This window comes from Spea bombifrons, chromosome 1 (genome assembly GCF_027358695.1).
Source record: "Spea bombifrons isolate aSpeBom1 chromosome 1, aSpeBom1.2.pri, whole genome shotgun sequence".
In the NCBI taxonomy this organism is placed as follows: domain Eukaryota; kingdom Metazoa; phylum Chordata; class Amphibia; order Anura; family Pelobatidae; genus Spea; species Spea bombifrons.
The window spans coordinates 43,683,745-43,708,768 of NC_071087.1; the positions used below are offsets into that span (position 1 = coordinate 43,683,745).

The window sequence follows — 25,024 nt, forward strand, 5'->3', positions numbered from 1 at the left end:
AAAATATTTTGTTTTTATTTCCTTTTTTTTCAACCTGCCCCCCCCAGTTATGCACATCTGCCCCCAGGCTTGCCACTCTGCCCCAGAAATGCCTTATACCCCCTATATGCCACTGTGCCCCATGATATGTCTTTTAACGCTCTAAATACCACTGTGCCCCATGATACACCTTTTAACCCTCTATATGCCACTGTGCCCATGATATGCCTTTTGACCCCCTATGTGCCACTCTGCCTCCAGAATTGCCTTATACCCCTATATGCCACTCTGGCATTTAGGGGGTTAAGAGGCATATTATAGGGCAGAGTGGCATATAGGGAGGTATAAGGCATTTCAGGAGGCAGAGTGGTGTATACTCTGCCTTATTAATAGGCAGATATTAAAAGGTATTTCTGGAGGCAGAGTGGCGTTAAGGGGGTTAAAAGGCATTTCACAGAGCACTCTGCTTCTAGACATGCCTTATGCCCCCCATTTAACACTCCCTCCCCCTCCCTCCTCCAAACTTACCGGTGCTTCAGAGACCACGGTGCTTAGTCCTGCCCGAACTAAGCACCGGGGACTCAGAAGCACTGGTAAGTTGGGGGGGGGGCATAAGACAGGAGGATCCAGGTGCCCTGCATCTGAGTCCCCGGCGCTTAGTCCGGGCAGCGTGTAGAGCTCTACGCGATTCGCGTAGAGCTGTACACGCTGCCCGGACTAAGCACCGGGGACTCAGAAGCACCGGTAAGTTGGGGGGGGCATAACACAGGAGGATCCAGGCCTCCTGCATTACTGCGGGGGATCTGGATCTTAGTCTCATAGTCAGGCCTATTTGAGGTCTGATTATAAGACAACCCCGATTATAAGACGAGGGGTATTTTTTCAGAACATTTGCTCTGGAAAAAAACTCGTCTTATAATCGAGCAAATACGGTAAAAGAGTGCTTGTTAGTGCACAGTGTTAGCATGTTGCTGCTGTTGCTGTGTGTTAGTGTATGGTGTTAGTGTGTGGATATTAGTGTATAGTGTTAGCATGTGTGAGCAGATGGTGTTAGAGAGTGTGCTTGTACATTGTAAGACTGAGTATGTTCATATGTTTGCACACATTTTAGTCTCTGTGTATGCTACACAGAGAAATACTGTATCAAGACTGACTAACTCTAGTCTCACCTGTCTACTACACCTTTCAACTTCCAATACCTGAAACCTTTAGGCAATCACACTCATTGTCAAAATCCAAATCAACCCTATAGCCAGGAATGCTCATTCTGACAATCAGAGTATTACACACACCATAAAGAAAAAGTATAATATGTTAAAAATTAAAGTGCGGTGTAGATGTGTGTGCAATGTAGTGTATGTATGTATTAAAAGTGTTTATGGTGTTATGACAACCTCTCAACTCATTTCCAGAATTTGCCTTCACACTGCCCTCTTTTCCCTATTTCTCACTATGAAAAGTGGTCATTCAAGTGAAATGTCCAACGCTCCTGTCAATTCCAAATTTTTTAAATAAGCTTTTGTGGATAACATATGCCTAATTAAATTGACTTTAAAGTAATGGTCTCATGTTATATCGGCTGACCGCCATACTACAATAAAGTTGTGGCATTCATTACAGTTTTTTTGATATTGTAAAATACTGTTTACTACTATGAGAAAAAAAAACCAGCTAAAACTAAGTTGTATGTAAAACGAGTTGATTATCACATATGAGTTAACTAAATTAGATTGACATTCTGTATATTCTGAATATCTACATAAAAAGAGTCCTGATTTAGCTTGGTGAAACTTCCATTTGTGTTATGCCTAAATAATGATTATTTGGATATAATAGGGAATACAACATTCAGTGTATAGCTGCTTTAAACATTAAACTTACTGATGCAGCACAGGGGAAATGACAGAAATAACTCTGTAGAGCTGGAAGAGACACATAATTAACCTGCCAGGAGCTTGGTGGGATTTCACAGTCAGTCTGTAAGTGGCAATTCTCTCGACCCATCAAAAATGAACTACCGCAGACACAAGCATGACATATCATGCATCACAGGGAAATACGATTGAGATACCTAGCATCTAGAACAGCACAGCCATATTTATAACAGATGCGGAATTATAAAGATTATATTGATTTCATAAAGTTAATGGCCTTTATTGCTGACAACTAATGTGAGGATAGAAGAAGCCTGTATAACGCAACACTCTACATTCTCAGCACTGACTGTATTTGTATATAGGTACACCCTTGAACGTCATTTACATAGAATTCTGGACAAACGCATCATTACGTCAGTCTAGATTTGATCCAGCATTTGCTATCCAATGTGTTTCTTGGACAACAGAAAAGAAAGCTGAAATTGATCCCTGCTATTTCTGTGTGAAATATGAGTGGCGAAAGTAACTGTTTAATTATTTAGTAAAAAGAAACATGCTCATCACATCTTCCTTTTAGAACAAGGTTAAATGATGTCACTCGTGTCTCTGTGGGACACGTGTAAAGTAATGTACTTATAAAATATTGACAAATCACTAGGAATGCAGATCCTGTATTTTACAAGAGACAGATTGCGCAATCACGTTTCATTTTTTTCCTTGTACTGTGATAACTCTATATTGTATTAACTATAGTAAAACGCATTACAGGCTCAAGCGTGTAGCTACATATCAATATGTAGCTGTTGACGTGTTCCTTAGTAATTCCTCATGCAAAAGCAACACATTTTTGAAACATACAACTGCAAATCACAAGATAATAATATTAATTGAATTATTTTCCTTTGTACCATTTGTCTAACCTATGATTCCCTGTTCTATGGGTTACATAGGGTTTTAAGCATATAAATTGATATTGACGCAAAAATGGTTTTTAACAACATAGCAACCAATGAATATTTCTGCTGATGGCACCATTTCATTGGCTGCTTTGGTGATAAGATCACATTTTAATTTGCTTGAGATTCACTTTTTATATGTAACCCTCACAGCTTTACTTTTTTTATTTCATGAGGATATGTCTCGCTTGTTCATTCAGGTTTACCCTGCATACCAGTTTTATGATATACAATATAGCATATGTGAAGATAACAGTACATTTACACACACGCCTTTTTTGTGATTTATTTGCTAGAAATAGAAAAAAATCAATTAATTAGGTTATGTAAAGATCATTGGTATCCTGTCTACTACATGATAAGCAAAACACATGGACGTTCTTTCAGATTTACTCAATGTAAGCAATACCAACTTGGGTTGCATTATGCACCTATGGAGTAAGTGAACACGCAATATGAATACGGCGGAGAATATATATATATATGTGTGTATATATATATATATATATATATATATATATATATATACATACAGTATTATTGAGAACATATGGGCAAGTATCAGTGCATATGTTTTAGTAAAAAAAACTCCTTCAGAACACACTCAGTCAAAATATATTGAACTGCTTGATTACCAGCTTAACATGTTGTGAAAACCTTTTTTGATGTATGCATGTATATATGAATATTCCCCTACATTTTCTGCATCCAATTATCACTATATTTTCAGCTGGCTGTATAACACATTTAATGCAAAACAATTCAATCTGGCAGGGGAGCAGTATAGTAGATTTAAAAGCGCTGTGCACATGTACGAGAGGAAAATACTTTCAAAATATTGACAAAATAAGCTTTTTACATATTACATTTAAACACCGGTTTTATCTCGTTTCATGAAAATATCAACCAACATTCATATGTACAAATTGTATGGCTTCTATCTTTCCATATGAATGAAAATATCCGACTGAAAAGCATCATAATCATTCCAGCTGATTGTCACTGATCATTACATAAATAACCGTTATTAGACAGTAACTGTATGTTACTATGAATATTTAAGCTATCAAACAAAATATACAAAGGGGGCAATGGGTGAAATGTCTTCTACTTATGTAAAAATTATGATTTTTCTTGTTTTGATAGCGGATAGATTTTAAAATATTAACACCTTAATGACAAAGCCCGTACATGCACGGGCTCAAAATGCATTGTTTTCAATGGGTTTAGGGACCGCCCATTGTCCTTAAGGGGTTAATGTATATTTTTGATGGACACTTTTATTCTGGAGTAAAACTCATTTTGGCATTTTCTGAAGATTTCTTTCTAATGCTATTTCGGCATGAGATGACTGCTAGAGATGGTTTCCTATACCTATTAGGCAGTGGGGCGTCACTTTTGTTTATGAATGAACTTATCTTGCGTGGATATCACAGTCTTTGACAAGAAGGTACTCGCTGAGAAACACTGTGTGATAAATCCCAAGGCAGCACGGTACTATTTACAGCTGCACTCTGAATCACAAATTCGATTCTAACAACCTCTTGTGGATTTATGACAGTAAATTTGACAAGCATAAACCAGCTGTTCGCCTGACGACTGGGCTATGTTAAACGACTGAACTCCAGAAATGTTTCCATCAAACTTAAGAAGAATTAGAAAGTTTTCGAACCCAACTGTCTTATTATTTTCTCAACGTAGTGAGAAGAAGCGAGAGAAATAAGCGTGTCCCGGTGTTTATTTACTAAACTGATTTTCTTTTAAGCTAGCAATTGCAATGCGTCATGCTCCCAACACTTCACTGGCATATATTGATCTGCAGACGATCATTCCTGAAGTGCATTGAGATGCCAGAAATATCATCTTTAACAGCTGTGATTGTTTTTTTTCTCCCTCCGCAACTGCCTCTAAAATTCAGAAAGAACAATGCCAGACTGCCATAAATCATTGTTACAATTATCAAGTGAAGAAATCCTTCTCAAAGCCAGTGACATATTTTTTGCAGCTTCAGTCTGTGTCCCTTTAGCAGCTCATACCATGGGTATATGTTTAAGAGATGGATACATGTGTCAGTTTTTTTCCTGAATGTGATTGAAACTGTTAAATCCATAGAATGCCACCCTTTCATTCTGTGTACATGCACATGCGCAAGCACGCACACATTCGCTTACTCAAACACTCGACGATCAACTTTGTGTCAATTATCATGCTAAATAAATTAGAATAATGTGAAGCGCAAAACACAAGAGGGCAACAAAGTTTCACACAAGACTTCTGATACATGGTGCTGGAAAGTAAGCTTGCTGTTTAACATTCTTACACAAAAAGTAATAATACACAAGGGGGAAATGCTATTAACCATGCATACATTTACTGTAGAGTGTTATTTCATATGGGGCTTCCTGACATTGATAAATACTAGGGATTTTTCTATGGGACAATAATACACACCATTTTTTATTTATATTTTGCTCTAGATTCTATTATATCATTTCATTTCGTTACAATAAGAGAATAGACAAATTCCTATGTGTTTCTTACATTGGGAATTGAATATTTTTTACATATATCTTTTTTTTTTATATTGACTAGCTTTCATGAACCTATTTTTATCTTACCACAATATATATGTATATATATATATATATATATATATATATATATATATATATACAATAATATTTCATAAATTTAATATATAATTATGTACTATAATAAAGCAAATAAGTTATTAAAAATATAATAATAACTAATAGTTATATTATAATAATATACATATTAAATATAATAATGTAATCTAATAATAAGTTATGGTTAGAACCCCACCGTTATATATTCAATTCTTTCTAGAAATTGTATTTTTATATACAATTATTTTAATGTTTCCATGGTATCTAGCATAAACATAATCTATACGCATGCAAAAAAGACATGCACGTTAGAAAAGGATAATCAAAGAGAAATGTAACTTTTTTCCCCTAGGTGGCTGCTGGGACAGTTGGGGAGATATACTAAAATATTAGTGTTAGTAATACCTGTAAATTCTCTGGCTCAACATGTCACACTTGCACTTTAGTCGCTGATGATGTGCTTCTGCAGAGAGGTGCTAAGTGCTTTTGGGTCGTTTCCAGTCTTCCCCTGGTGGGACCATCCAACCTGCTGCTAAGAGACACCTCGCATCAGGACCAGGGTCAGCTCCTAGAAGGTAAGAATGGGGAGGGGCAGACAGAAAGCTGCCTGAACCATGCCTAGCCTCAATCCTTTCACTTTAATGGGCACTGTGACAATGTGTTAGAAATCTAAATCATTCATGGTGATGAAAAAAATCAAGGGATTTACAATCCAGCCTTGGAGCAGCTACATGCAAAGAAAGGGACATCTCAGAGCTATCAGAGAGCACTGAGCAGTACTGGAAGGCAATTGTTCTGCTTCTGCTGCTTTCAGTCAATTCCAGACCTTGTATTTAATTGTACCTTCAGCATCCTTTCCACTGTGCTGCTCTCTCTCTCTCTCCCTTTCTCTTTCTCTCTCTCTCTCTCTCTCTCTCTCTCTCTCCTCCTTCTGTTAGGAGTCCGTGCAGGGGGAAGGGGTTTGCTGAATCCAACACTGCAGCTCTGTTTGGCTGACTCGTAGTGACAGACACTTTTTTTGTGTCTGGTCCAATCTTGCCAGGAGGCAGGGGACCTGGGGGGGAATGGGCTGTGCTTTTTGTGAGGGTCTGGGTTTGTGTCAGTACTCACAATGTCTGAAAAGAAACATAGAGAATCGCCTATTCTGAGCTGCTGGAGGAATCTGGGGTCAGTATCCATTGGTCTTAGTTGTATTCTCCTTAATAAAAGACTACTGAGTAACAGAGGTGGTTGCTATCTCTTTACTTTTATATATTCAAAAAGGTGATGGGTCCTGACTGATTTATACAGTGCACTATTAACACTATTTATACAATAGAAAATATATAACATTTTGAGGTTTATTCACTAAAAGTTGTTTTGGTTTCAACTCCTTGACTTCTCTAAGTGTCATAAAGGTCCAGCCCCAGTGAGCTTCTGCTACAGGAAGAGCTTGAGTGGATCTATGTACTAATACCTGGGAACTCGACACCCAAATCCTCTGGATCGCAGGAGCGGAGTCCCGCTGCATCAGCGGGGGCGTGCACTGATGTCAGTGGGACCGTCCAGTAACGCCAATGGGACCAGACATGGCGTCAATTGCCGTGTCCGGCAAGGGTAGGCTCTGGGTAGCTGGAGTCCATAAGTTCCCAGTTATGTGTATAATGCATGTGTGCCTGTGTTTTTAGTTATTAGGTTGGGGGGAGCAGATAATATGCTGCACCCAAGTGCCAATAACCCTATGTTCATCCCTTTTATCAAATAAATGTTGGATGAAAATACATTCCCTTATGGCAAGTATCTGCAAAGAAACTGTAAAAATATATGCCATATGCCGCATATGGTCTACGTTATTGAGAATCAAAGACTTTCTTGTTTAGTAGACATAGTATAATGTTATGGAGTACAGGGTAAATGTAAAACTGATGGAAGATGTGATAAACAGTAAACACAAATAAATGATTCTAAAATGTTATCATGGCAACCAAAGTGAGCAGATCTGATTATTGGAAAGTAGGCAATATGCATATAAATAGAGGTATGACAGACATAAATTCTTATTATGTAATGCAAATGGTGGGGGTATATGAAGTGATACATATATAAATCTTTGTAAATCTTTGGAAGTCATTGCTAAAAGGCTTACATTGTATTGAGCAATATATTGTCCGCTATGGTGATGAGAGCAGTTCTCAAAACTTAATACCAGAAAGTGCACATCCATGCTCACACACACAAATACAAATCCATGCTCTCACATACTCACAAAATTCCACATCCATGCTCACACACACAATTCCACATACATGATCACACACACAATTCCACATCCATGCTATCATACACAATTGGGATGTCACGTGACCCCAATATGCTCCTGTCTCCCAACTGGTTCAAAATAGTTTAGGAGGGGCTCTTCTGACCTGGATCGGTGCAGTCCAGATGCGAAGGGCCATTTCTAAACTATGTTGAAGTGGTACAATGAGACAGAAAGAAGGGATTCCAGGGTCACATTGGGCCCCCACAGGTACAGGCCCCATTGCAGTGTATATAACCCTATATGGTTAGGAGGCACTCAACCCCTTAAACACGAAACATCATTTTACATGGAGCCATCGAATATGTCAGGCAGATGTAACAATGAGGAAGCAACCCTATAAAATACTCAAATCATTTGACTGCCTAGAACAATAAGCTCATGGAGAATGTCACCAAGATGTTCTTTCCTATGTGTCGCCTAGGGAGCGAGAAACCCTAGGGTCATGTAATAATGAACAATGTATTTTGATACTAATGGTTTTTGACCCATGATATCATTTTATTCTCGGGCTGCACATCGTTAGCACATTCAATTTTATTGGTAATTATGATTGTGGCCATTTCTCAGGTCCAGATGCAGGCCATGTTATTGTACAAAGATCAGTGCCAGAGTTTATGTGATAGGTGATGATATTTCTTTAATTTGAAAATGTACATTTTCCCTTCACCTCTGCAGCCCTTCAATAACACGTAACTCTTTCACTCTGTACTACTTACTGGATACAACGAATTAGCAGCTACTGCAGGTATGAGATTTCTCATTTGGAAAGGTATTTTTTGCTTTCCTAATAGCTGGAACATTATAAAGAGATTTATTTTGTAAATCTGCAGTCCTGTTTTGTATACTAATAAGAATCTGTCCATTTTAAGTGGAGACATCTGGATATTTTAGTAGTGTTTCATTCCTCCGAGCCCTTAGTACTTTACTGCGCTTACACAACTTAACACCCCACTAAATGCTAATTAGCTGACAAGCTGCCAGAGACCGAGGCATCATTTCTGAAAGTCTGTATCGCCTGATGTATATTTACCTTACATTTAAAGGTTTATTATAGTTCAGCTTCACATAATAAATAAATATGGTCTGTTCTTTGCGCCAGGCACAGGTCCAAAATGAAATATATTGGTTCTAAAAAAAATGCGAATATGTAACCCGGCTTATACTTGACTTAAGCTGCATTTGCAAATTCTGTTAATGGTGCTCCATTTGTTTCTGATAATTACTTTGTGAAGCTAAATTCTGCCTAGTCCAGAATCACAAATAGCGTATCTATTTGGCATGCAGTAAATAAAAATTGCCTTTGTGTCTGAGCCACGCGAGAATATGTCAGGCCAAGATGTAGTCAATTGATGATGTGCTTGTCCATTTTTCAGTTTCTATTTCAATAGAATTGTTCATTCCAACTCATACACATGGCGTAAGTAAGGTTAAATCTGAACTCAAAAAACTGACAGTTAAATTAATATCGGAGTATGTTCAGAATAATATCTAAAGTGAGTCTTTAAAGCAGGTATATGATATTTATGTTTAAGTGACTGTTTTCTAAACTGTACAGGGCTAAAAAATGATACATATATTGATATCATATTCAGGGCCGGCCGAAGACTTAACGCCGCCTGGGGCGAAGTTTAAAACGACGCCCCCCCCCGCCGACGCCGGGGGGGGGGCGGCGGCATTTTAAACTTCGCCGACGCCATTATCTACCCCCGCCCCCCCGGTACTTACCTTTAAATGGTCCTGCGGCGAGTCTCCCTGCTCTGCCACGGTGCCGGCTTGTAATGCTGAGCGCCGGAAATTGACGTCACTTCCGGCGCTCTGCATTACAAGCCGGCACCGGGACCGAACAGGGAGACTCGCCGCAGAGGAGAGAGAGAGAGGGGCGCCGAGCGGGTAAGCGAAAACCACTCGGTGCCCCTCTCTCTCTCCTCCGCTTCAAAAAAAAAAAAAAAAGCGCTTGGGGCGGCAAAGTGTCGCCCCTTCTAAAGTGCCGCCTGGGGCAATTGCCCCAGTCTGCCCCATTATAGGGCCGGCCCTGATTATATTGATGCGATATATTAGACCAGTGCCATGACAATGAAGGGCTCTCTTACTTCTATCATCAAGATTTCTGCACATATCCGCATATCCATCTCTTCTGAGCCCCCAAATGACATTCACCATAGTGGTCTCTAGGAGGAGAACCTCTGCTCAACAAAGTTTTTTTTTATTCTTTTTATTTAGGACAATGGTTGTTACACACAAACATGAAGAGATATATATCCAAGACATATCCTGGTATTGAGTGTAGTGTGTTCTATAGTATTATAACATTTACTGTCTCTTTCTCTTCAATTGTAGGTCTTCATTAAACCAAATTTAGGAACAGATGTCAAGGTCAACTATGTGTGGCTGAAAGTCATCGTCTTCCTTTTAGCCGATGCCTGTAGCGATAGAAACCTTTTAACATTCAACAGAGTAAAAACAACAAAACCAGAACAAAAAAAAACTCTTGCCAAAAATCAAACCGCAACAAAGTTTTTAAACAAACCATGTTGCTTCTGTGTTGTCCTGGGTTTTTACCTAGCAGTGTTATCTTTTATTTTGAGGAACGTAACACAGAGAGTTTCATGGGGCCTGTTTGTACTTCCTTTTTCTCTATGGTGATTTATCGGACATGACGGACCCCTCATGATATATTGATGTACCTAGGAAATTTTTCTGGGTTGGCTGGAACACCATAATTGTTTTATGGGCTTTTTGATATATCTTTGTAATGTTACATAAAATATTTCCAATACTTCCAATGTTATTTACACAGAACAGGGATGATTGGACCTTTCTACTGGGTGTTACAGTGAGAAGACCACTTTGTAACATACCTGATACATGTACATACCTGGAAGCTTTTTCAGGGTTATCTAGGTGCGGCTAGCCCTAGTAGCCCTTAATTGTTGATTTATAGGGGCTACATGCTGTTTGGTCTTAATTGTTTAATTACTATTTATTCATTTATTTTTAAATTTACACAATTATGATTGCCACTTTTTTACTGGTTGTCATAGTGAATACTTTGCACCAGAATCACACTTGATAAATAATTTCCATTATGTTTTGCATGACCTTACATTCTGAAGTTGTTGTAATTGTATTGAAAAATAAAATCAATCATTTCTATTGTGTTTTTGGTATCGAGTGTAATTTCTGGTACTTATATTTCCCATATTTAGTGACATCCTGTATTTTTTTTGTTTGGATTTTAGTCAAATAGGCTCGCATCTTAAATTGTTTATTTCTTTTGATTTAAATTAAGCATTTTTTACATTTACATTTTCCTCTTACACCGTGCTTGTAATGAAGAATTAAAGTGAGCATTGTTCTGGAACAATATAGTAGAATTGATTAGAAATTGTCTTTTGTAAAATGAGCTATGCATTATGTGTTTAGCAGAAACTATATATGTATATTTTGGCATCAAGCTGTGATCGTATTACTAACAAATTTCTTTTTAAAGTACATTTTGCAAGTAATAAATAGATGCATGTTATCTTTTGAATTATAAATGTCTTGCATCACGATGGCTTAATGCCAAAAAAAGTACACAGTTTGAAATAAGAAAATCTGTTGCATAAGTATTTTTTTAAACAAAAATATATTGCATTCTACAAAAGGCAACGAATTGGCATTTCTAAACGTTACAACCACATCAGTAAGTAAATTGCATGCTTTCAGGGTGACAATGTCATGCAAAAAGAAGGTTGTATTGTGTCTGGTATTTCAGGTGGAGCAGGAGGCATCTGAGTTTCTGTTATTTTAAGGCAGAAATATAAGGCTTTCAAGCCGTCTTAAGTTAATGTGAGCTGCTCAAAACAGTCTTCCTCGGGATGCTTCTATATTGACCTTAGAAATTCCTGAAGTATCTTCTTTTCAAGCAACTTGCCCGAGATTGAAACATAGAAAGTGGCGGCAGATAAGAATCATTCGGCCCATCTAATCTGTCCAACCTCTGAATACTTTCCTTAGTCCCTTGCCTTATCTTCTATCTAGCTTAGCCTTATGCCTATCCCATGCATGTCTGAGTCTTTTAAATCAGGAATAATTGGCAGACTAGATGGGCTGGATTATGTTTATCTGGGTGCAAGGGGGATGTACAGTAAAAATTACTATCCATGCCCTTGGCACACAAAGGCTGCCGTCTGTGGGGGAAAACAACTTATCTTTGCAAGACCCATACAGCGATGATTCTTGAAGCGATCAAGTTCACATCTTTAGGGAAAACAAGCTAGACAAAAAAAAAAAACAACTGCAAAAATTGTTGCTGGCTTTGTGAGAACATTGTATATATACACAATACACCAGGAGTATTCAGGCCTGGCCTGTGCCAGATTTAAGTCCATGAGGCCTCCCACTATCGGCCCTGCTGGTATGTTATCTGTGAATCTCTAGTTTTAAGGAACTTTAACATATGCAGCATTATTTTATTTTCTAACCCTCCTATGCGACTGAAAACTGGATGAAAGTGAGTGGATGATATGGGATGGAGCCTATGTTTTTATAAGTTAATGAAGGGGAACAGGTGGTCCCTACTATAATAAGTCTTCAGTACAAACACTAACTTTTGTGGGCTTCACCTACAATAGCATTCAACAGCTATATTGCTGGGTGAACTTCATGGAAATTGTAGATATAGGTTGTGGTGCCCTAAACTGCATACTAACTGCAATTCCTATGATATACAGTTAGTCATTAATGGCTAAACACCATAGGAACAGTATAGTGGAGTAATCTTCACCAACCCAGCTATTGTAAACTAAAGTTCTCATGTTGTGTAGGTTCAGCAGGATCTGTTAGCTGCTATTAGCATGGTGATATATTTTTTCCAACTAACAATTGCCTCCTACAAGGAAATACCTCTCCTGAGCCAACAGAGGTAGGCAAATGGAAAGAGGGAAGGAGTTATTGGGGTGGGAGAAGGGATGGGTGGAGAGGATATTTTGCCTTTAACCGGAAAAAATCCTACATACTCTCATCCCATCACGCTTAACATTAGCTGTTACTTAATGCTGCTACAATTGCGTCAGTGACAGCTTAGGTCCACTGGGGCTGCTGTTAGAGATTTAATGTGGCATTAAGGAGGCCTCTGCATGTTCAGGGGACCTCAACACCAGGAGACAGCCCCACTAAATGCTCTCTCTGACCCTGGGCCATGCATATCACTGGGCCAGAAGCTGTGCTCTCTTATGGCAACATGCTGAGTAAATCTGTTAGTATGTTGCTCTGTTAGTAAGTATGTTAGTATCTTAGTGTGTGCGTTTTGTGTGTGTTAGTATGTTACTGTGTGTGACTGTGTAAATATATTACGGTGTGTGTAAGTATGTTACTGTGTGTATAATTTGGTTACTAGCTGTAACTATGTTAGTATGTGTGTGTAATGTTAATGTGTATGTAGGAGAATTGGGGCCCCCACCTTAATTCTTACAGGGGGCCCCAAACATTTTGGTCACTTAACTGATGTGAACATGCAAACTATTGTTTTTACACATACCACTTGTGCAGATCTTCCTGCTTCCTCACATGGCTAAGAAGCTCAGTATAATTTTTACAGGACCTGATGAGTATGAATTCTATGGTGATAAAATAAAGCCAAAACGGAGAAGCCATGTGTGGAAAACGAAGTACATCTTATAAGTCAATAAGATAAGATGACAATGGGATGAGATGTTTGTGCTGATATACTGTATTTTGTTTTCGCCAAATGTGGCACTGTGCATTATGGCCAAACATCTCCACTTTGGTCTTGTCTGTCCAAAGAACAAAGAATTGTTCTAGAAGTCTTGAGGTTTGTTCAGCCGCAACTTTGCAAACCTAAGCCGTGCTTTTTAGATAGAAGAGGCTTTCTCCTGGCAAACTTTCCAAACAAATCATACTTTTTCGGTCTTTTTCTAATTCTACTTTTATGAACTTTAACATTTAACATGCTAACTGAAGCCTGTAGAGTCTGAGATGTAACTCTAGGGTTTTCTTGCAATTTCTCAGAACATTGCACAGTCTGACCTTGGGGTGAATTTGCTGGGAAGTCCACCCCTGGGAAGATTGGCAACTGTCAGTGTTGAATCTTTTCCACTTTTGAATCATTCTCAGTGTAGAATGATGGACTTTAACTTGTTTTGAAAGTAGCTGAACAACATATATGGTATATAGCAAACATGGTGCTGTCAAAAACATTTAACTATGCAAATACTTTGATTGCTTTGAAACATCAAATTGCACGATAGTTTAAAATAGCTGAAAATAAATATAATACAGTAAACTGGGAGCCCTCCCTTTACATTACATTGCATGTATATATAGCATCAGTGAAATAATATAAAATCACACAAAATAACAAACAGGTAGAAAAGGAAAAGAAGGCTCTGGACTTGCAAGCTTACAATGTAGTCAGTAGTTGAGGGGGAAGTAAAACAGTAGGCGAGGAATGCTTGGATAGAGTTGATCAAGTCAGGATGATCTACAGAGCTTGTTGGTCATTCAGATGGCTTGACTAGGATTCTGTGTGAGGAGCAAAGGTTCTACTCTTCTCAATAAAAGGTGGGTTTTTAAAGAGAATTTCTGAAAGTCACGTACAAGGGAGAAAGTTTGAAGGAACCGGGTAGGGGATTCCAGAGATTGTGTGAAATTATGAATACGGGGGTGGGAGGAGGTAATAACTTTAGAAGAGAGACACAAGAGGAATGAAGAGAACAGTTAGGGGTGCATTTGGATGGAGGGTAGAGAGATAGAGGGTAGAGATATAGGTGGGGTGTTGAGTCCCTTTAAAATGCTATACAAAATGCATGTTAATGTATTTATGTACATAAAAAAATATCACAGTGATATGCATATTCTCATTTTGAAAAATAAACTCAGTTGTTATTTTTTGGTTATGATTTGTCATGAATATATAACTACTTCTACCACTAGTATAGTTATTGGAGCTGGAGTATTTGCTTTTTTTTTTTTTTCAATAACATTGATAGCTACAGTACATGTGTGAAATAATTCTACTGGAAGTATAGCTATATTGCCTGAATTACCAACCTGGAGCCATTTTTACCGGTCATCTTTCTGCTCTTGTTTTGCTAAGATGAAGGGACAAGCAATATCTTTAGAAGAAAAATGAAATCAATAGTGCTGTTATACAGGGTCAAACTATAAGATATCTATCACCTTTTTATGGATTTTCCATTACTTTTACTATGCAAGATAAAAGAGAGATGCACTGGTACTGTAACAATACCTGATCCAAATCTGATTTTTTTCCCTACATATCTTTTGTGTTTTATCAGTACACGATACAAAAAAATACAAAAACACACATTATTTATTTACAAAAGCACACTAAAATCTTTTTTAATCTGCTTTATAACACAAAATAATAAAATACTTTGTTTAAAAATGTCCTTATAAGTATATGTGCATGAATTAATGGATTTATGTACTTACTCTTATGGAAGGAATTGACATGGGTTCCAGGTGATTAATAAAATACTTTCTTTACATAAAAGAGAGAGTCTTTTTTTCTAAAAACTCTTGATCTTAGGTTGATTCTATGGGTATATCCGAGAAACATACATACATACATAATAAGGAGAGCATAACTCCCAATGTTTTAAATGGTCAAATAAGGACACTTTTATTTTAGGTGGTGTAGTTAGTAGTGACTTTTCTTATCAGTATATATTTATGCAATTAAGTAAGATGTTTGAAAGATTAATGTTTTATGCTTTGTAGACACATTATTGAGACTTTTTTCCCCATGATACAATAATACCCTACATTATGAGTCCTCCCAAAAAAAGGGTGGAAAAATTGAGATGTGGATTTAGGCCCAAAGAAATACTTTTCCTAAAGTGGGATACTTTTGGGAAGTACTATCTATTGTCAGTAGTGAAAAACTGGCAATTACCACTCTGGCCAGGCCTTCTCCAGAAAGACACTGCTCGCGGAGGTGAGTCTCAATGGGGTCATATAACATTTACATGACCTCCTAGTGGAGGTCACATAATTGCAATTTAGGAGCAGTTACCATCCCCTCTCAATTATTCCATGGTTAAATGAGTATGTTGGCTCCATTCAGTTCATCACAAAATAGCTGCAGTACATCTCCTACTGTAATATTTAGTGGAAGTGGGATAATGGTCTGGGGCTGGTTTTCAGAGTTTACCCTTTCCCTGAAGGGTAAAATTAACGCTACAGCATATAAAGGCATTTCAGACAATTGTATGCTTCCAAATTAGTGGCACCAGTTTGGGGAAGGCCCTTTACTACTCCATCATGAATGTGCCCTTGTGCACAAACTTGACAAGTTTGGTGTTGAGGAACTTGAGTGGCCTGCAGAAAAACTTGACCCCACTAAGCACCTTTGGGATGAATTGGAATGCCGATTGTGAGACAGAACTTCTCAACAAACATTAGTGCCTGCCCTCACAAATGCTCTTTGGACTGAATGAGGTCAAATTCCCACAAAAAACTCCAAAATCTTGTGGAAAGCTTTCCCAAAAGACTGAAGTTATAGTTGCATAGACGGGCCAGTTCCATATTAATGCTCATGGTTTTGGCATGGGATTTCCAACAAGCTCATATAGATGTGGTGGTCAGGTGTCCACATACTTTTGTTCATATAGTACATACTACACACTTATTATAACATTTGAGTTATGCTTTTTGATTTTAATAACACCTGATCCGTGTTGGCAGTCACAGTTTGGCATATGCTCAGTATGTTAAATGTTGCATTTTATTCCTGCCAACATTTCTGTGATTCCTTGTGGCTATTCATTTCGGGCCACAATGTACAGGGTTATACAAATCCATTTCTTTAGTATTGTGGCCAAGCAGTTTCTCTTGTCACATACAGTGCTGGTGAAAATAAAGTTTAACCTGTTCTGTAACTTTCTTTATTAAATACTATGGAGTACTAGCGAGAAGTGGACAAAAGGTACTGATAAAGCCAATATATGGCTGATGGTTCAGCTGTCTGTGATTTGAGTCAAACTGATACAGTGATCATTGTTATGCATGCTGAATTACAGTTTCACGCTCTATTCCAATTTTTTCTCCTAGGACTAACAGCATAAGGCACAGAGATTGAGAACACTAAAGCAATATGAAAGCATCCTATCCTAACCCTGGATATCTACTACATTATCCAGACCTGGCACAAGAAGAGCAAAATTCTGAAACTAGAACACTCAAGTTAAATTTTCTAGCCAGGGCTCAATCTATTGTGTTGTGTTCCAGAAACCATATCGCTTGAATGGCATTCAGAAAAGCTTAGCGAATGGCCACCAAAGCACTTAAAGGCATGGAACTAAAAATCAGAACAACAAAATATACAAACATACAAACTCTCTTTAGAACCGACTTAAAATACGTCTGTGTCGAATTTGTATGACAGCACCAAAAGGTTTTAAATGACAATTAGGTTATTTGGTTAGATTATTTTTCAGACATAAGTTGTTAGTTCCCATTTCTGGTAAAGCGGAATAATTGTTAGTTTAAAGGAGAATATTATAAACTGCACCCTAACAGGTTACATGCATAACTCTCACATTTCAATGACTGTTGGAATATGATGTAATAAACTTGGTCACAAGTAGAATTGGCCAGATATCACTTGTTTTTAGACGCTAATACCTTTTCATCTTTTATCAGGTATATACAAAACAAGATTTATAGTCAGTTAAGCTTTCAGGACATTAGATGTCTCTTCTTCAGATGGTAGAAGACACCTCTAAAGTATTGAAAGCCTTCTCTTGGACCAATATGGCTATATACATTCCATTCTCCATTGAAACCAAAATGTTTATTACAGCAGCAATTGACTATTTTATCCCTTCAAGCTTTGTAAATCACCGCAGCTTTATAGGAGGACATAGTCCTGCTGAGCCCTAGGACATATGAAATCTTCTTTGATCAATGTGTCACAATAGGATACATTTGATAGTCTTACATTCTCAAGAGCTGCTCAAACAAAGAAGAACAGTTTAGCAAGATGAATAACATGATAGAGGAGATATAAAACAAGGTAGCGGTTCATGAGACAAACTATTGATTATTTTGGTAGACAAAACTATGTTTGACAGCAGAAAAAAGCGTAATGTCTATTAGAAGAAACAACAAACGATTACAAGTAAATCAGAAACTGACAAGTCAAACAAAGATGAGAAATGTTATTTTATTAATGGATAAGGTAATTAATAGCAAAGATACTGAATGTCTTAAACCAAAAAAATGCAATCTTTACTTCCAATATACCATTTTCTTAAAGTAGTTGAAATAACAAAGCCTTAGGCACTGGGGGGGATTGTGGTTTGGAATACCATACTTAAATACTTGATTTAAAGTAATTCTGAAGCGCTTCCGTTCGAACAGTAAATTCTTATTTGTTGCTTTCACCTTCAACCAAGGGGCTTTAGTTGCAGATAAAATACAAGTTACCGTACATTATATACTACATATTAGTAAAAGTGTTAAATGAGCTACACAAAACAGTAGTGTATACCACCCTATGTAATAAGTTTGTGGGTAGGTATCCCCATGACTGCAATTATTTTCAAAGCCATTGCAACTTGCAAGCTGTTTAAGGCTATCCCTAAAACAGACACTCGAGGACTGCAAAAGGTCACACATGGTATCCGTAGTGTTGTCCGGAACCTTGGTCCTCCAAACTACATCATGCATGACCCACATTTGGTTAAATAACTATACCAGATTATTTTTATTTCTTGATTAATATACATGCATGGCATCATCATATTCTACATCACCTTACAATGGATAAAAATGACAAGCAGTGCATTACGTAAGAGTTTAACGCAAAACGTTGAGGGTCCTTCTTGAAAGAGTATGCAATCTAGAAGTTGCCCTTAGCTGCAAGGTACTGGAATTCTGGTGAATGGATGGTAAAAAAAGATGAACTGTTGTTATCTGCAAATAATGATTGCATTAATTAATGCAACAATTATTTGCATAAATAAATGGATTTTTATTTTGTATAACGTTATACTTATTTCTACTGGATTTAGACTATATTTTTTTTTTTACTTTCTCCTCTTCAGCCAAACTTCTGTTTTTTTAAACTTGATACACATCATTTACAGATTAGGAGGGAAGAGGATGTTAAATTACATTTTAGTCATTACTCCAAAATCTCATTACTCCATATGTGCTGAAGGAATTTCTGCTGACTAGTGGAATTGATTGGAGGTTACTTTGGAAGTCTGCAGTTTGGACTCCTTGAGCTGATAACAGATGTTCCCCATTAAAATATGAAAATAGTTAAACTGTATAATTTGTAGGTGAATTTTAAAATTTTTATTTTAAAAAATGCATATTTGGAACCTACTTAAGACATTTTATATCTCATAGTTCTAAATCCTTTAAGATAAAATTAAAAAAAAATTAATGTGATATCAACCTGTACTTTACATTCCAGACACCTTTTTGAGGTGTTACAATGTACTGAGAGATCACAGATAAGAACTTTATCAAGACTGAAATGGGTAAGCATTTTCGGTATAGAAGATAATCATTGGAATGTTTTTACTGAAAAAATATTAAATGATTTAGTAGGATCTTTACCATGCAGAATATTTCTGTATATATTAATTGAAGCATCACTTCCTTAAGCATTTATACAAGACTAAGTTCAGTAATGTCAAAATGACTCATTTTATATTTGTAACTCGAATGGGGGGTGTTGTTTATGCATGACGTTGTAGATGTTGTATTAGTGATGATCATGCTCAGGCTCTATAACTATTTAGATTTTAGGGTAGATTTATGAATTTTAAGTACAGAAGAGAACTCTACCCGTGGACCCTTTGCATATTGCTGTAACTGCTAGATAACTGAAATTACATGGGTTTACATTGAAAACATAGCATTACAGGTATAAAACAACTGAATAACACACCAATCCAGCATTGCAGGTATAGCTCAACGGAAATATCACATGTAAATTGAAGGTATAGATCAAAAAATAATGCATGGAAACCCTAATTTACAGCCATAGATCACAGGTCTCACACCCCAAAGGCCAGCCCTGGCACCCAGATTGCACACATAGGACCTGCCCAGCACCTAGATTGCATACACAAGACTTGCCCAGCTACCAGATTGCACAAACCTGGATTTGCCCCAGCACCCAGATTATACACATAGGATTTGCCCCAGCACACAGATTGTATCCACAGGATTTATCCAGCATCCAAGTTTCATCCAAAGGACTTGTCCAGCACCCAGAATGCATTCATAGGACTTGCCCCAGCACCCATATTGCATATAGACATAGAATCTCCCCAGATTGCATCCACAGGATTTACCCAGCACCCACAATGCACCCACAGGATTTGCCCCAGTGCTTAGATTACAGACAGACACAGGACTGTCCAGGTTGCATCCACAGGATTTACCCAGCACCAAAATTGCACACTCTTCTCAGAGTCTCAGATCTCCTCTCAGTCAGGGCTCTTCTTAGTCAGGGCTTCTCTCAGTCAGGGCTTTTCTTAGTCTGACTAACAAATGCTCTTTATTCATACCTTTTACACTCAAAACAGTAACAGTAATGGATAAATTGTCAGAATACTCACATAAACTCTACTCTTACAAATGTCTGCCCATAAACACATACTCTTGCCCATAAACACATACAAATGTATGCTTCCCTTACACATAAATATCCTGGCTTACACTTGCCATTGCATCCACGCACTTGCTTTCTCCTCTTGCCCTAATATAGAAACCCTTTCAAAACACAAACATACTCTCATAATGTATCTCCTATCTCATTATCTCTCTCTTTTCTAATTGCCCTCTTTTATCTCCCGTTTTCTCTTTAGCTCTCCCATTCCATTTGATCCTTCTCGTTCTCATTGTCTCCCCATCTCTTTTTATCTCATACCCCCTTTTCTCTTTATCTCTCCCATTTCTTATTATGTCTCTGCTTTCTCTTATCCCTCCATTTTTTTTTATTATCTCTTGACTTTCTCTTTATCCCTCCCCTCTCCTTTGATTCCCCTTTTCATAATCTCTCCTCCTCTTTTTCTGTCTTTTCTTTCTAGCTCTCCTTTTTATTTTTATCGCTCCCCTTTCTTTTTATCTCTCTTTGTTGTCATTATCACTCCTCTTCTTTCTCTTGTATCCTCCTTTCTATCTCTCCCCTTTCTCATTATCTCTCCCCCTTCATTTCACTTCTCTTTGTTCTCTTTATCTCCCCACCCTATCTTTTTTATTTCTCCTCCTCTGTATCTCTCTTCCTCTTTTTGTTTTCTCTCTTTTTCCTCATCTTACCTCCTTCTCATTATCTCTTCCCTTTCTTCTTGTCTCTCTTCTTTCGCATCATTCACCCTTCTCAGTATATTTTCCCTTTCTCCTCATACTTCCCTTTTCTCATAAGCTCCCCTTTCCTTCCTTCATTTCTTCCTTCTTTCTTTCTTTCTTTCTTTCTTTCTTTCTTTCTTTCTTTCTTTCTTTCTTTCTTTCATTCTCTGTTTTCTACATCTTTTGATCCATTTTGAGGACAAGGAGGTGGAGTTTGAAGTGGATAATTTCCCTTATACTCTCGAAAGCTGGCATCTGATAGTTCTATGCTTGCATCACTATGCCATATCTGCAACATTTTGGGAATATGTGAGTGCTTACAATATTGTATTTTTTCTCTTTTTTTATATACACTATATGGACAAAAGTATTGGGCACCTGACCATTACACCAACAGGGACATTTATGCCATTACATTCTAAATACTGTACATAGACTTTAATATGTAGTCCCCCCTTTTGCAGCTATAACTGCAATAAAAGTTGGAAGCATAGCATTGTTCAAACTGTCTAGGTCTAAGGTAACATACAACACATTTTGGACAATGCTATTCTTCCATCTTTGTGGGAACAGTTTGAGAAAGGACTGTTTCTATTCCAGCACGACTGTACCCCAGTGCACAAAGCAAGGTCCATAAATACATGGCTAGATGAGATGAACTTGACTGGCTCACACAGAGTCCTGCCCTAAACACCTTTTGGCATGAACTGGAATGGAGATTCTCGTCCAACATCAGTGCCTCACCTCACAAATGCTGAATTAATGGGCAAAAATTTCCACAGGAAACACTCCAAAATCTTGTGGAAAGCCTTCCCAGAAGAATAGAAGCTAATTTCCACTTGGTGTAATGGGCAGGTGTCCCAATACTTTTGTCCCTATAGCGTATATCACTGCATATTGATATACAAGAAACATCTTTTATCGCAGCAATATTTAAGGTGGTAAATTTAAGCTTGTCTTGCACTGATGCGCAGTTTAGTAACCTTTACTTTTTTCTGTTTTATCACTAAAGACATACCCCACATTTATGTATACAATGGAGTCCAGACCATGTATGTAAAATGAGAATGTACTTAAAGTGATGTACTACCTTTTGTTTCACTTATCAATGCATATACAATCTTCAAGTCATTTCCACCACAAAGTGCAAAAGACACTCAAAAGACACAAAAGACAAACTGATGTGCTGACGTCATGCTGTTATGTGTCTATTATTGTGAAGCGAGTGTACATAAACAGAGGAATTGTTGTGCTACAACTATGTCCTTACTTGTGAGTGCCCTTAAAATTAATATCCTTAACGCAGGGTAAGTCTGTATAGTGTGTATATTGGGGAGACACACACTCCAATCGTTGCTGTTAAGTGTATAGTGAGGCGCTGGGACATAATATTTTTTTCTTATATGACATAATGCATGTTTCTTTAAAAACTATACACATGGCTACTCGAATTAGAAACCTTTGAGCAAATAATCTGTTGTAAACCAATATTTTTTAATATACTACTCTATTCATATTTATTCTGACCTTGGTGCTATTTAAGAATGATAGATTGTGTCATTATACTAAATGAATGGGTAATTGTATTAATTTGATTTATACGATTGCCTGCCATGCACTCTTACTCATGATACTTTTTGTACAGTAGATTAATTGATTTTGATCTAGATAATCTGAATTAATGTAAATACACAAATTACGTACTTATTGGGTGTTGAATTTAGAACACATAATTCGGTAAAACAAAGTTGTCCATTATATTGGATGTGCCACATTGTAACAAATAAAATGCATGCTTTTTTCTTTAATTCTTGCCTTTTGTACTAAGCTCAACTAACGCCAAGTAATGAAATTCCTACTAGAGCAGCGCAGTCCCAATGACCATTACATATTTGAGAAATAGAGGTGTTGCAGAGTAATAATAGAATTGAAGTTATACTTGTATCAACCTGTGGAGTGATATGTGGCTCCTGGTGTATCCTGTCTAATCAGACTCTTGCATTACCAATCACCCTTAAGCCTCAGGCTTAGAAAACCAGCAGTATCTAATAAAATAGAATCAAAACAAAATATAGCCCGTTCTTAAAACCTTTAGTGTGAGGTCAAAAAGCCACATATATAAATGAACCATATATTTCATTACCTTTTGGAAAGACTGCTTCATTTTTAAACTTCAACATAATGGATCCTGTAATAGTTACTTTTCAAAGGCAGTTCCATCCTGTTTTAGAATAGGTAAAATGGGCTGCTTACCACAAGAAACAAAACACAATTCTCTGTAGCACTACTTCATACTGATCTATTCCACTCCATGTAATGACAAATTAAGAAATATTGTTTTGCGGTTAGTTAGACAAAGCAAATGACCAATATTTTGTATGGCCCTGTGGTCTACCGGTTAGTCCTTGAATGGAATTGGTGATGACAGCCTTCCTTGACATGCATGTTAAATTTTTTGTTAATTCACCATATTCCAGGGAAGTTAAATCTGTCTTGAACTAATTTGTATTAACACTTACTCTCTCGATAGATAGAAAGCGAGATAGATAGATAGATAGATTGACAGACAGACAGGAGCTTATACGAAGTTAACTCAATACAACAAGCCAAAATAAATGAATACTGCTAGCTATATGTTTTCATATGATACAACAAAAGCACAATATGGCTATGGTACATAAAAAGAGTTTTTGGTTAAACTGTCCACTGTCTTAAATAAGACAGTACTGTATTTCAATTTAAAAGTCACTCTTTAGGTGCATTGTCAATAAAACTGCCTTTTAGTTGCAACCAAATTGCTTGCTCTCATATTGAAGCAGTTGACCTTGGCAGTTTTTGAATGTAATGATGTGGTTTACTTTATCAGACGTCGGTGGCAGTGAGCTTTTAATAAGTATGAAATGCATTGAGATCTGATATTGAAACCAATTTTCGAAGGCTAGGTAGATACACTTAAGGGAACGTTCTGCTCTGCTTGTTTCAGTCCTGTCACTTTGTAACTTTTAAGGTTTAATGTATGTAAAAGTTCTAAAGTTTATTTTTACTTTAAAATATGATTTATTTAAATGTATTTAAATACTTAAATGTTGATTTTGATTAATCTGCGTAAACATAAAGGTATATTAACCACAGTGTACTTAAATTGGTGTTACAGAGCTTAGTCATTTTTCTGAAATCTTATTTTTAAAACATAATGATGTAATTTGAGATAGAGTTTTGTACATCTGATTGTATGTTTACAGAAAACACTATATAAAAGTATAATAGTAATTTCATGTGTACATCACTTTCTTTATACTCCAAAATCTGTAAGCTTTATAGTATAGTATAGATGATATTTTCAAGTAATCACATGTAAACTTTGTACTTGTGATACATTGTAGCACCCCTCACAAATCCTGGCCGCTTACTTGAACTGGGGAAAAGATGTAACAGAAGCTCTAGCAGCTAGGCACAGAACTCTTTAGTGTAAATGGTCCATTTATAAGGGAAATCACCCCTACTGGTCCATTGAGTATTATTCCCCAAAAAAACTGAAAGTTTTCCATGAGTTCAACACATAAAATCAGTTACCCACATTAATGTTTCAGGGTATCTTTTGTTTCAATGTATTCTAACAATGGTTGCTTTATTGTAGGAATTTCTATTTCATCATGGTACTTGCAAAAGTGGGAGTTCCTGTCGAGTTGATCGATATACCAAAGTAGGTAAATGTCCTTAATGCAATAATTCACATTAAAAAGCAGTATAAATGCGTTTTTTGGCAGCCCTAGTCCAAACAAAATGAATTACAATTCCTAAGATTATAACCCTAGTGTATTTTTTTCTATCTGCAGGAAGAGTTTCTTGTTGAGACATATTTGAATAAACCTGGAGCCCAATAAACAGACCTCAGTATCAACAGATCAACAAATTATTTGATCTAAGTTTGTTATAAACTACTTA

General features: G+C 37.0%; 1 protein-coding gene across 1 annotated transcript in view; it reads right to left on the minus strand.

Moving 5' to 3' along the window:
• The window catches only part of LOC128485370 (bifunctional heparan sulfate N-deacetylase/N-sulfotransferase 3-like), a 67,227-nt gene extending 60,986 nt beyond the window's left edge, over positions 1–6,241 (minus strand). The window contains exon 1 of the mRNA XM_053461437.1: positions 5,848–6,241. The gene's annotated coding sequence lies outside the window, so the exon portion shown is untranslated. The remainder of the gene's footprint in view (positions 1–5,847) is intronic.
• Positions 6,242–25,024: the final 18,783 nt, after the last annotated feature.